This window comes from Balaenoptera borealis, assembly GCF_965194805.1.
Source record: "Balaenoptera borealis genome assembly, chromosome: 7".
In the NCBI taxonomy this organism is placed as follows: domain Eukaryota; kingdom Metazoa; phylum Chordata; class Mammalia; order Artiodactyla; family Balaenopteridae; genus Balaenoptera; species Balaenoptera borealis.
The window spans coordinates 53,790,001-53,801,890 of record NC_138864.1 but is presented as its reverse complement, the minus strand read 5'-3'; the positions used below and the strand labels follow the sequence as shown (position 1 = coordinate 53,801,890).

The 11,890-nt window shown below is 42.7% G+C and overlaps 1 protein-coding gene across 2 annotated transcripts in view; it reads left to right on the top strand.

Moving 5' to 3' along the window:
- The first annotated feature begins 499 nt into the window (after positions 1-499).
- CCDC126 (coiled-coil domain containing 126) overlaps positions 500-11,890 on the top strand; it is a 52,393-nt gene continuing 41,002 nt past the window's right edge. Inside the window, exons 1-2 of one of the 2 annotated variants that reach the window (XM_082398652.1) lie at positions 500-773; positions 7,434-7,566. The gene's annotated coding sequence lies outside the window, so the exon portion shown is untranslated. The remainder of the gene's footprint in view (positions 774-7,433; positions 7,567-11,890) is intronic. The other variant, XM_082398651.1, reaches the window with a different exon arrangement.

The following is an 11,890-nucleotide window of genomic DNA, read 5'->3' as shown; positions in this document are numbered from 1 at the left end:
AAGAATACTATTTTTGTGTCTATTAACCTTGTTAAACTCTTATTAATTGTAACAATTTATCTGCAAATTCTTTTGGATTTGCCACATACATAGTATTGATATTATCTATGAAAAATAACGATTTTGTTTCTTCCTGTTCAATCTTTAGTCGGTTATTTTTGCCTTACTCCGTTGGCTACGGACATTCGGGGCAAAAACGGGCATTCTTGTCAGTAGTACACTTTTAATCACTACTAAGCCCTTCTGCCTCAAGCCAACAGCGTGTAACTGTTAGTTCCCAGCTGGAGGGTATGAGTGAGACGCCTACGCTCTCCTTTCCGCGCCCGCAGCGAATGAAGGCAGAGAGAACTCCTCCCTCAAGCTAAGCTCATCCGAAAAAGAAGCCTGCTGGCGCCTCTGGTTGCTGTGCAACGGCGTCGTCCTGACCCGGAGTAGGTGCCGACGGCTTAGAAACACGTGCCGCCTCCTCCGCATTCCGGGACTACAAGCCCCACAATGCCGCGCGTTGCGGGCGGCTGGTCTCCGAAGTGGGGGAAGGGCCGGGCCAGGAGGCGGAGCGGAAGCGGAGTGCTAGGGACGAGAGGAGTAAAATCTCCAGCAGCTGGAAGCCAACCTTATCCCTGATTCCCAGCCCCGGCCTTTCTCCATCCCGACCTGGAGGCTGTTTCGCAGGCGCAGGAGGCTGCTGACGCCCGCTAATCGGCTTTCGCTGCGCCGCCCCGGCTTGGAAGCCCGTTGGCGTCGGCGACTGTGACGAGAAGCCCACAAACAAGGTAATGGGGAGAGGGCGAGAGGGAAGGCGTCTCCGCTCGCCCTGTCCGCGTCTCTGGCTGAGCCCCTCAGGCAGGCGGCCGCCCCTCCTCCGCCGCGCTATGCACTGGTCCGCACCCCGCCCCATCGGGGCCGCTGCCGCCGGGCGTCCACGGAGCCCCGGCTCGGCCACTGGCCCGCAGCCCCGGGCCACGGCCGGGGAGGCTCTTTGTCCCTGCCCCTCAGGGTCTGTCTGACAGCCGCGCCCCCTTGGCCCCGGGCGGAGAACCGAGCGTGGCTCGGGCTGCGTGATCCGAGCAGGGCGGGCTCGGTCCCGTGGCCGCTGGCGCTGGGGAGCGACTGACCTGAGCTGGGGGTATGGAGCGCCCGCGCGGCAGCCGCACTCACTTCTCTTTCTGTTTCTGACAGCTCAGTTCTCTTCTACTTTGAGAGAGAGAAAGTCAAATGCCCTTTTAAAATTTCCTCTTCAAAACTCAGCTCTTGGGTGACTGGTAAGGATGAACTTAAACAGCTGTGTCGACTGCGGCTTATACTCTCGCTAAGCCTTGTTAAGACAGCCGGGGTTCCAATCCCGATCGACGCACTGCCTGGCTTTAGTGACCTTGGTTAATTAAAGGCTCTAAGCCTGAATTTTCTCACCAAATGGCGGTAACAGTACACACCTTTAAGATGCTAGAATAAGAAGTAATATGCTTACAACGCCATGAATTCTTCGCTTGACGAAAAAATTCTTTTGAGTATGATACATTAGCTATACTGAAGTGGCCCCTAGATTGGTGAGCTTTGTGTTTTTCCTTGTTTAATCATTAGCACTCTAGGTTGTGTGTTCTTCACTTTATATATACCTTGTTCACCTTAAACCTAAGCAAAGAATTCTTTAAAATATGCTGTCTTCTCAATTTCCGCTGTTTTAAGATGGCTGAGAATGTTCTTAGGAAATTGATGACTTTGCTTTTCTGTGGATCAGCTTTAGATTCAAGGACTTATTCACCCCACCCCCAGCTGTGTCCTGTAGAGGATCCTTAGAGGAGCTTAAGTGTTTGTTCTGGCAGAATAAGCGTTTAGGTGTGCTGTAGTCCTGACTTGGGGCTTCACCACCTTTACCCTATGTCAACTTCTTTTCTTCCTCTCTCTACACTTTCCCACTGTTTAGTAATTTCCCCTCTTTGGGATTTGTGTTTCCAAGTTGTAGTTTTTGGTCTCAGGATAAGTTGAATGATTGCATGCAATACATTTTATAAGGAATGACTTGAAACATTTCACATTAGTTCTTCTTCAGTTTCGATTGTTCTTGCACTGTTTTCTCTGAACTTTAGTGACATAGGTGTTGAGTTTTTCTTCAGGGAAATCGTTATGGTCCTTAGTTGAAATTGTTTTCAGTTAAAATGTCTGTTCTGTACTACTTTTTTTAAAAAAATTAATTTATTTATATTTATTTTTGGCTGTGTTGGGTCTTCGTTTCTGTGCGAGGGCTTTCTCCAGTTGCTGTGAGCGGGGGCCACTCTTCATCGCGGTGCTGGGCCTCTCACTGTCGCGGCCTCTCCCGTTGCGGAGCACAGGCTCCAGACGCGCAGGCTCAGTAGTTGTGGCTCACGGGCCCAGCTGCTCCGCGGCATGTGGGATCTTCCCAGACCAGGGCTCGAACCCGTGTCCCCTGCACTGGCAGGCAGATTCTTAACCACTGCGCCACCAGGGAAGCCCTGTTCTGTACTACTTTTGGGTTCAAGCACTGTTGTGCAGTCTGTGAAATAACATGTTCTGAGTAATGCTGTTTTTGAAGGTACGGTGGGGAAAAGCCAGTGGAGCATGATGAATTTTGTGTAATGTCTTGAGTGACACATGCATTACAAAAAAAAAACCTTTACAAAGAAAAGGAGAAATCTAATGAATGTATTTCATAAGAATACCAGAGAACCAGAGAGTAAATAAGTGAAAAATTTAAACTGTGGGAGATGGCATAAAGCACATAAAGATTTCTGATTCATTTAAAAATGTGTGGCAGAAATACTCGTTTTGAGTAAAAATTTTTCTCTGTTGGTGATATTTAGTGCTGTGTAGGACAGAGAGTAATGACTATGGAAATAGGAGACCTTGGTTCTTGTCCTAGCTCTGTCACTATTTATACAACCCTAGTTTCCTTTGCGGTCCTCAATTTCCTTCTCTCTCAAATAGTGAATTGATCTGATTCCAAGGACTCTTCTAACTCAGACTTTGCAATGATAAGCTTTTTTAATGTGGAAAAAAAATGATGTAAACCCTTTTAGTTATTTATTTGTGTCTTAGGTTTTTTTTTTTCCCGTCACCTTGAGGAAGGGGATATACACGACAGAACTAGAAAGCTGCCATAAACAAAAATCTCTCCTGACCACTTCATCCCTCTTTCATGAGCTGCACATGTTTTCTCTGCATTTTTGACATGCTTAGTTCTCTTCCTCCCTACTACATATCTCTTTTTTTTTTTACTCATAGCCTCTTTATTAAATTATTTATTTATTTATTTATTTTATTTATGGCTGTGTTGGGTCCTCGTTTCTGTGAGAGGGCTTTCTCTAGTTGTGGCAAGTGGGGGCCACTCTTCATCGCGGTGCGCGGGCCTCTCACTGTCGCGGCCTCTCTTGTTGTGGAGCACAGGCTCCAGATGCACAGGCTCCAGACGCGCAGGCTCAGTAGTTGTGGCTCACGGGCCCAGCTGCTCCGCGGCATGTGGGATCTTCCCAGACCAGGGCTCGAACCCGTGTCCCCTGCACCGGCAGGCAGACTCATAGCCTCTTTATTATGCTTGCTTTTATATAACTTGAGTTTGTCAATCCCTAATTCAACTTCATTGTTTTTTTGTGTGATTTCTTTTACTTTTTGCTCCTACTCCCAACATATTGGGTTTTTTAGGGGCCAATTTTTGTTGGAGGCCTCAGGCAAAGGTGCCCAGTGCTAGTCTAGTTAGCTGTGGAAGGGGACATGGGGTCATGTGGCACAAAATATGATTGGCTGAGGCAGTGGGGAGGTCAGGTTCCGAGACGGAAATATCTAGTAGTGCGTGATATATTTTGGATTAAACTTCTACTGTGACATAGTGATTGGGTAGTTTCCCTTTTGCTCTGACATTCTCTTCTTAACCTTGACTTATTTTACCCATTTTCTTTTATCTGTCTTTATACTCTTCAACGTTGTTGTCTTCTCTTGCCTCTCCCCAGTATGCCGTCGAAAAATGATCTTGTATCTTGAGATGTGATATTTCTGTATCTTAGCTGGAATTTTAGTGTAGCTTCTCCCAAGGCAGTTCACATTTTAAATCTTAGACCTAATTAGGAGTGGATGCTGTGTCCTATGTTAAATTTTTTCCCCTAGATGTTAGCCTCAGGCAATATTATGTAGAGAAAATAGAAAATATTTTAGGAATGAGCCTTTCCCCTGAAATTACATTCAAAGGCAAGTCTGTGGCGTACTTATTTCTTTTCTTGGAGAGAACTCTCTGAACCTCTGCGCTCTAGTGAACATACGGTGGTGTCTTTTTGTAATAAATATCTGCTTTTCCAGACCAATAGGCAGTGATTCTTCCAGCACCTTTGGCTGAATGAGAGCTTCTGTGCTTGCTAGTTGCTGCTATCGCTGTCGATAGTTACTTTAGCTGTAGTCAACGGCACAAAAAGTAGAGCACTGAATGAATGCAAAAATGGGATTTGAAGGAGAGATTTCCAAGGTAGGACTGGCCATCCATTAATGTTTTCAGCCTTGCTCTTTGCAACGTTTGCATAAAAATATAAATACAAGGAAGTATTTCAAGATAGGCAGTGTGAAATGTAGTGTTTTTAATATTTTTGACTGCAACCCGTAGCAAGAGATCTTTTTACCTCAAGACTCCATAGATATGTAACTCTGTGTGTGCATATCTGTGTATGAAAAATGTATATATAAAAAAAATGAAAAAAATTTCACAAAACAAAATCTGTATTGTGTACAACCTACTCTGAAGGTTTCTGTTTCATCTTGTTTAAAAAGTGCCAGTTGAAAAGTAGATTCTTGTTCCTTGCTTTTGAAATAGCGCTGGAGTCCTGAGCTGAGAGTTTGGATGCCTAATTTCCCCCATTCTTTTGACATTGGGTAGTCATTATCCTTGTGCTTCACTTTCCTTATCTTTAAAATGAGGGTGTTCTGGTTTAAATATTCACTGATTCTCCATCTTTACTCTTCCCTAGTAATAATGTACTAACATAATTGTCTTTAGGTCTTTGGCTAGGGAGAAACCACTGAAAAATTGCTCAGACATCTAGTTGCTTGCATGTTTGCTGTTTGGCAGGTGGCATAATAGAGCTTTGAACAGATCTTTGCTTATGTGTAAATCTTGTAAATTGGAGTGAATACATTAAGACCTGTAACACAGTAAATATACAAATCAAGAAAAAAATTTCCCCATGTTCTTTGTTTTTCTACTTTTGTGTTTTTTAACCAGGAATATTTTAGAGTTTGAAAAATTGTATTTAAAATGCTTAATAACAGTTGTAAAGTAACATGCCAGTGGATTGCTATATAGAATTTATTCCTGCCTCATCTTACCACCGCCCTCTTCATAGTAGAAAACACCAAAAAGAGTATGTTTTTCTGTGTAAAGTCCACCGTGTCAGGTCATTACTGTTCATATGTTACCACACAGTGGAACTGCCGTTTTCGTAAGAAAGGCGAATATAGAGGTTTCTTTGCTTGTGAGTTTCCTTTTGTTCACTTTGGACGATTTCTCCAAACCAGGCCATTCCATGTGGGGATTGGGATCCCTCTCATTCTCCTGTGTTTGTACTGAGGAGACTAGGAATGAGGAATTTACTCCTCCTCCCAAGATTCTGGTTGGAGTTCTAAAGGTTTTAGTTAGAAGGAAATTGGAACCAGACTTTGTACTTCCTCTTCTTTCTCAGATCAGACCTCCTTAGAGGACCTTCCTTGCCCTCATACCTCATGTAGACTCCTCACACATTCTCACATCACCCTGTTTATTTTTTCCATAGCAATTTATCACAAGCTGCAATTGGCTTGTTTCTGTGTTTGCTTGTTACCATCCCACTCCTACTAAAGCATGATCTCCAGAAGAGCAGGAATCCTGTCTCGTTTCATCTTTTACATCTCCTGTTTCTGGCACATAGTAGGTGCTTTAATAAATATTGTGAATGAATAAGTGAGCAAATGAATGAATAAATCAAGTTCTTTCATGCTTTAAATGAAACTGCACGTAGTAAAGGTTGTGTTTGAATATGTCTCTTTCTGCATCCCCCCTACTCCGTTCCTTTTTTTTTCTGGAAATGTGTTCTTTCTTATCATTGTATTTATTGATCATGGTGAAGATATCTACATACAGAAGACCTTGTATTTATCTTTGTTTTACTTCATATTTTTTCTATTGTAGTTTTTTGCCTATGTTAAAAAAAATAAAACAGAGATCGAAGATTTCTTAAATTCTTCTTGTAGCAACTTTGTAATACTTTGATTTATGTGAATCAACATATTTGAACTTTAATATGTGAACTTGATAATTTAAAGAACAGTCCAAATTACACATCTTCAGAATTTTAGGATCATTGCCCTAAACTGCCATTACTGTTTTCTTGTTACGTTCCTTTAAAGCAAAAAAGAACATGGTTCATTTAATATTACAGTTCATTCAGTACTTACAAATGCAATCCTTCTAATGGAGGTACAGGAGGTAGTATAGTATAGAGAAAAACCTAAATACTGAGTCAGGACCTGTGTTCAGGACCAGTGCACTTTCTGCCACTAACTCATTGCCTCATTTTAGGCAGGACAGTTAACATCTTTGGGCTTTACTTCTTTCATCTGAAATGTGAGAAGATTGAATTAGATTTCTTCTCAGGTCCTTCCAGCCTAGAAATGGATAATTGAAGATACAGTTGTCCCTCGGTGTCCTCAGGGCATTGGTTCCAGGTCCACCTCCACCTTTACCCCCGCACAACCATGGATACCAAAATCTATGGGATGCTCAAGTGCCTTATATAAAATGGCATATTATTTGCATATATAACCTACACACGTCCTCCTGTGTACTTTAAACCATCTCTAGATTACTTATAATACCTAATACAATGTAAATGCTATGTAAATCGTTGCCGGTGCATGGCAAATTCAAGTTTTGCTTTTTGAACTTTCTGGAATTTCTTTTTCTTAAATATTTTCTATCTATCTGCAGTTGGTTCAATCTGTGGATATGCAACCCACCGACTGTAATTTTATCTTGAAATTCCCATCTCCTCTGCCCCTCTACCCCCCAGAAACATTGCAGGGAGGTCATATTGGTGCCTGGGAGATGCTGGGGTTAGGCTCAGGGGTGTGCTTAAATATAAGGCATCTCTGCTGATTGTTCTCCAGGCTGTGTGGGAGTTGTGGCTGCAGTGTAGGGCATGTTACTCTTGCCCTTAAAGGACCTGGGACTTAAAGAGACAAGGCTCACACGCGTGATTGAGTGATATGATGTGTAAAATCAGTTGGTATAAAGTAATGTGCTGTGAGATGTGAGAGAAGGCCAAAGTGGGCTAGAGTAAGGTTATGAGGTTTTGAAATCCTTCTGGCGCAGGTAGCATTTAAGCAGATACTCTAGTCTCATTTTAGGCTATATGGAAGAGGAACTGTTCTCATCAACAGCATGCTATTATGTCATCTTTGAGGACTGGGTAATTCTTCAGTGACTACTACCAATGCGGTATTTCATGTTGTCCAAAAATTCTGCGAAGAAATTTTTTTCAAGACTGCAGCCTGACTGCTACTGACTGAATGAGAGGATGTAAGGAAACATATCTGGTAAATAAAAATATTATATAAATGTAAGGTATTATTGTAAGTAGATAGGGTAGGGGGTCCCTGGAGGAAGAGAACCAGGCATGGCTTTCTTGACATGAGAGAAGCCATTTTTGGCCTAAGCCATTTTGTGATCTAAGCCTAGCCATAATGCTTGCCCTTGAACAGGTCTCAGTAATGAATGATCTTAAGGGCACAGAAGAATGCAGAAACATTCAAGCAAAGATAATGATATCAGTTGTAAAGGCTCCAAGTTCTGTTTCAGTGGTGAAGATTAGCCTGAAGTGCTCAACTACCAGATCAGCTGGAACCTAAGGGATGACTTTGACCTTTTCTGATCCTTCTGACTTAAATCAAATAAAGCGTGGGCTGCCCAAGCCCTTTCCTGAATATGCACATACTCTTAGCTTAAAACTTCCCCGGGAGGGAGAGGATAAAAAAAAAAAAAAAAAAAAACTTCCCCAATTTTGCTGTTCCGAGAGACACTGCTTTGGGTAAGATCCCTCCTTACTTGCTGCAAGTGATAATAAATCCTTCCTTCTGATCTTCGGCTTGGTTGTGTCTTTTGGCTCAACACCCATCAAAAGGCGAACCCAGTTTTCGAGTATCATTATTATTGTTACTGAATGAGACAGAGATTGGCGTGATTGGGGAAGATATTTCTGTGATTAGTGGGAAGTAAATTTTGTCTTTGGGGACTGGTTTCTGGGAGGGACATGAGAGCTAATCAGGAGTTTTATTTGGGTCTGGTAAAACATCCCCTGTATTAACTCAGGTTACTAAGATTGTTAAGAATTACTGGCATTGCTTTGTAAGTACCTGATACTAATAATAAATGTTAACGTTTATTGACATTAGTAGTATGAGGTGTCATTTATTCTCACCAGTATTACATAGGTACTGTTGTCTCCATGATATAAGTGAGGACATTAGGGTATAGGGGGATAAAATAACTTAGTTAAGGTTTTAAAGATAGAATATAGTCACCCCTTTGCATCTGCGGGTTCTGCATCTGCGGATTCAACCGTGGATTGAAAATATTGAATAAAAATGCCAGAAAGTTCCAAAAAGCAAAACTTGAATTTGCTACTATTTATATAACATTTACATTGTATTAGGTATTATAGTAATCTAGAAATGATTTAAAGTATATAGGAGGATGTGCATACGTTATATGCAAATACTATGCCACTTTATATGAGGGACTTGAGCATCTGTGGATTTTGGTATCTACTGGGGGTCTTGGAACCAGTCCCCTGCAGATACTGAGGGAGGATTGTACTATACATAATTTCATATGGAGATTGATAGAGAGTTCTTTGAGGCTGGAGGTGGGGTAGGGGTGGGAGTGCTACTTTTTGAAGAGGTGACATTTGAGCTAAATACTAAAGGATGAAAAGGAATAAGCCATGGGGAGAGCATTTCAAGCAGGGGAATAGCAGTTGTATAGACCCTGAGTTCAGAAAGAATTTGGTGTGTTTCACCTAGCTGGGCTGTAGCACAGTGAGCAAGGGGGAAGTGATGTGAGATTAGGACAGACAGAGATAAGGGTAGAAGTCAGCTATGCAGAACCTTCGGGATTGTGGTCGTGTTGCTGAACACAAGTTTGTATGCCTGATGAACAGTGAGGCCAAACTAACCAATGTGAGTTCAGAGCTAGGAAAGGTTTATTGCAAGGACTGTGCAAGGAGAATGGGCAGCTCCTGCTCAAAAACCCTGAACTCCGGAATCTTGTGCTTATCACTATTGTATCTTTTTTTTTTTTTTTAATTTATTTATTTTTGGCTGCTTTGGTTCTTCGTTGCTGTGTGTGGCTTTCTCTAGTTGCGGCAAGTGGGGGCTACTCTTTGTCACAGTGCGTGGGCTTCTCATTGCAGTGGCTTCTTGTTGCGGAGCAGTGGCTCTATACGCATGGGTTTCAGTAGTTGTGGCATGCAGGCTCTGTAGCTGTGACTCGTGGGCTCTAGAGCAAAGGCTCAGTAGTTGTGGTGCACAGGCTTAGCTGCTTTGTGGCATGTGGGATTTTCCCAGACCAGGGCTCGAACCTGTGTCCCCTGCATTGGCAGCGGGATTCTTAAGCACTGCACCACCAGGGCAGCCCGTCACTATTGTATCTTGACTGCTCCTCCTTTGTTTCTGCATTCCCTGCCTTTTGTGAGTATCTGTTTGAATCTGCCATTTGGAACGCAGGGGAGGCCTAGGAGGCTGCAGCCTTTTCCCTACAAATAAGAAATGGGGGGGGGGGGGACATGGAAAGACATTTGTACCTGGGAGGACCCCACAGGGTCCTGCTTGGTTTCAGTAAATAGTTTTAATTTTATTCTAAGTACAGTGGGAAACTGTTGAAGAGTTTTTTATTTTAATTAATTTTTATTGGAATGTAGTTGATTTACAATGTTGTGTTAGTTTCTGCTGTACAGCAAAGCGAATGTTATACATATATCCACTCTTTTTTAGATTCTTTTCCCATGTAAATCATTACAGAGTATTGAGTAGAGTTCCCTGTGCTATATAGTAAGTTCTTATTAGTTACCTATTTTATACATAGTAGTGTGTATATGTCAATCCCAGTCTCCCAATTTATCCCTCCCCTCCTTTCCCCCTTGGTAACCATAAGTTTGTTTCCTACATCTGTGACTCTATTTCTGTTTTGTAAATAAATTCACTTGTACCATTTTTTTATATTCCACGTATAAGCAATACCACACGATATTTGTCTTTCTCTGTCTGACTTACTTCACTCAGTATGACAATCTCTAAGTCCATCCATGTTGCTGCAGATGGCATTATTTCATTCTTTTTTGTGGCTGAGTAATATTCCACTGTATATATGTACCACATCTTGATGGACATTTAGGTTGCTTCCATGTCCTGGCTATTGTAAATAGTGCTGCAGTGAACATTGGGGTGCGTGTTATCTTTTTTTTTTTTTGAATAAGTTTATTTATTTATTTATTTATTTATTTTTGGCTGTGTTGGGTCTTTGTTGCTGTGCGCAGGCTTTCTCTAGTTGTGGCGACTGGGGGCTACTCTTTGTTGTGGTGCACGGGCTTCTCATTGCGGTGGCTTCTCTTGTTGCGGAGCAGGGGCTCTAGGCACGCAGGCTTCAGTAGTTGTGGCTCGCGGGCTCTAGAGCACAGGCTCAGTATTTGTGATGCATGGGCTTAGTTGCTCCGCAGCATGTGGGATCTTCCCAGGCCAGGGCTCGAACCCATGTCCCCTGCATTGGCAGGTGGATTCTTAACCACTGTGCCACCAGGGAAGTCCGCATGTATCTTTTTGAATTATGGTTTTCTCTGGATATATGCCCAAGAGTGGGATTGCTGGATCATATAGTAGTTCTATGTTTAGTTTTTTAAGGAACCTCCATACTGTTCTCCATAGTGCGTTGAAGGGTTGTGTGTGGTAAAATATATAATATAAAATGTACCATTTTAACCATTTTTAAGTGTACAGTTCAGTAGCATTAAGTACTTTCACGTTCTTGTGCAACCATTGATGTCGGCAGGTGAGAGGACCTTGGTCCTTGTCCTCTTTGAAGAAAGAATTCCACAAAGAGACATTGTAAAGCAGGCACAGAGTTTATTGGAGGCACTGTATGTGCAAAGAGAACAAAGAAGCAGCTTATTTAGAGCAGAAGCAAAGTAGAAATACACACCCAGAGAAGAGTGTGGCTATCCTTCCTGATGAGGAGTGCACCAGAAAGGTGATTTAAATTCCTTACATGGGGCAGTTCTTCAGGGTTTTTGTTTTCCTCTGGCCAATTATCTTGGCTATTTTCCCACATCTGACCTGTCCCAGGGCCCTATCCAATATGTGTGTGCATCTTTTAGCCAAGATGGATTCCAGTGTGGAGGCCTCTGGGAAAATTTGACAGCACATATTATGGGGGTAGTGTCCCCTCCCTTTTGACCCCTGAGGAGCCTTCCTGTGCACGTGCAACAGGGGAGGTCTCCTTGACCTCAGTAGTGATAGATGTGGTCATCTTATCTCTTTACTCCAGCAGAGCTCAGCTTCTGCCATTAACTCTTACCTTGAAGTGTCAGGGAAAACAAACTACGATTTACTCCGCTTGACAAACTCCAGCTGCCCAGCCCAGGAGCCCATCTACCTCCTACCTCACCATCACTGCTGTACATCTCCAGAACTTTTTCTTCATCCCAAAGTAAAACTCTGTACTCTAAACTTTATTTTTGTTTTCTTGTTTTTTTTTTCTGTGCTGTGCCACGCGTCATGTGGGATCTTAGTTCCCTGACCAGGGATCCAGCCTGGCCCCTTGCAGTGGAAGTGTGGAGTCATAACCACTGGACTGCCAGGGAAGTCCCTG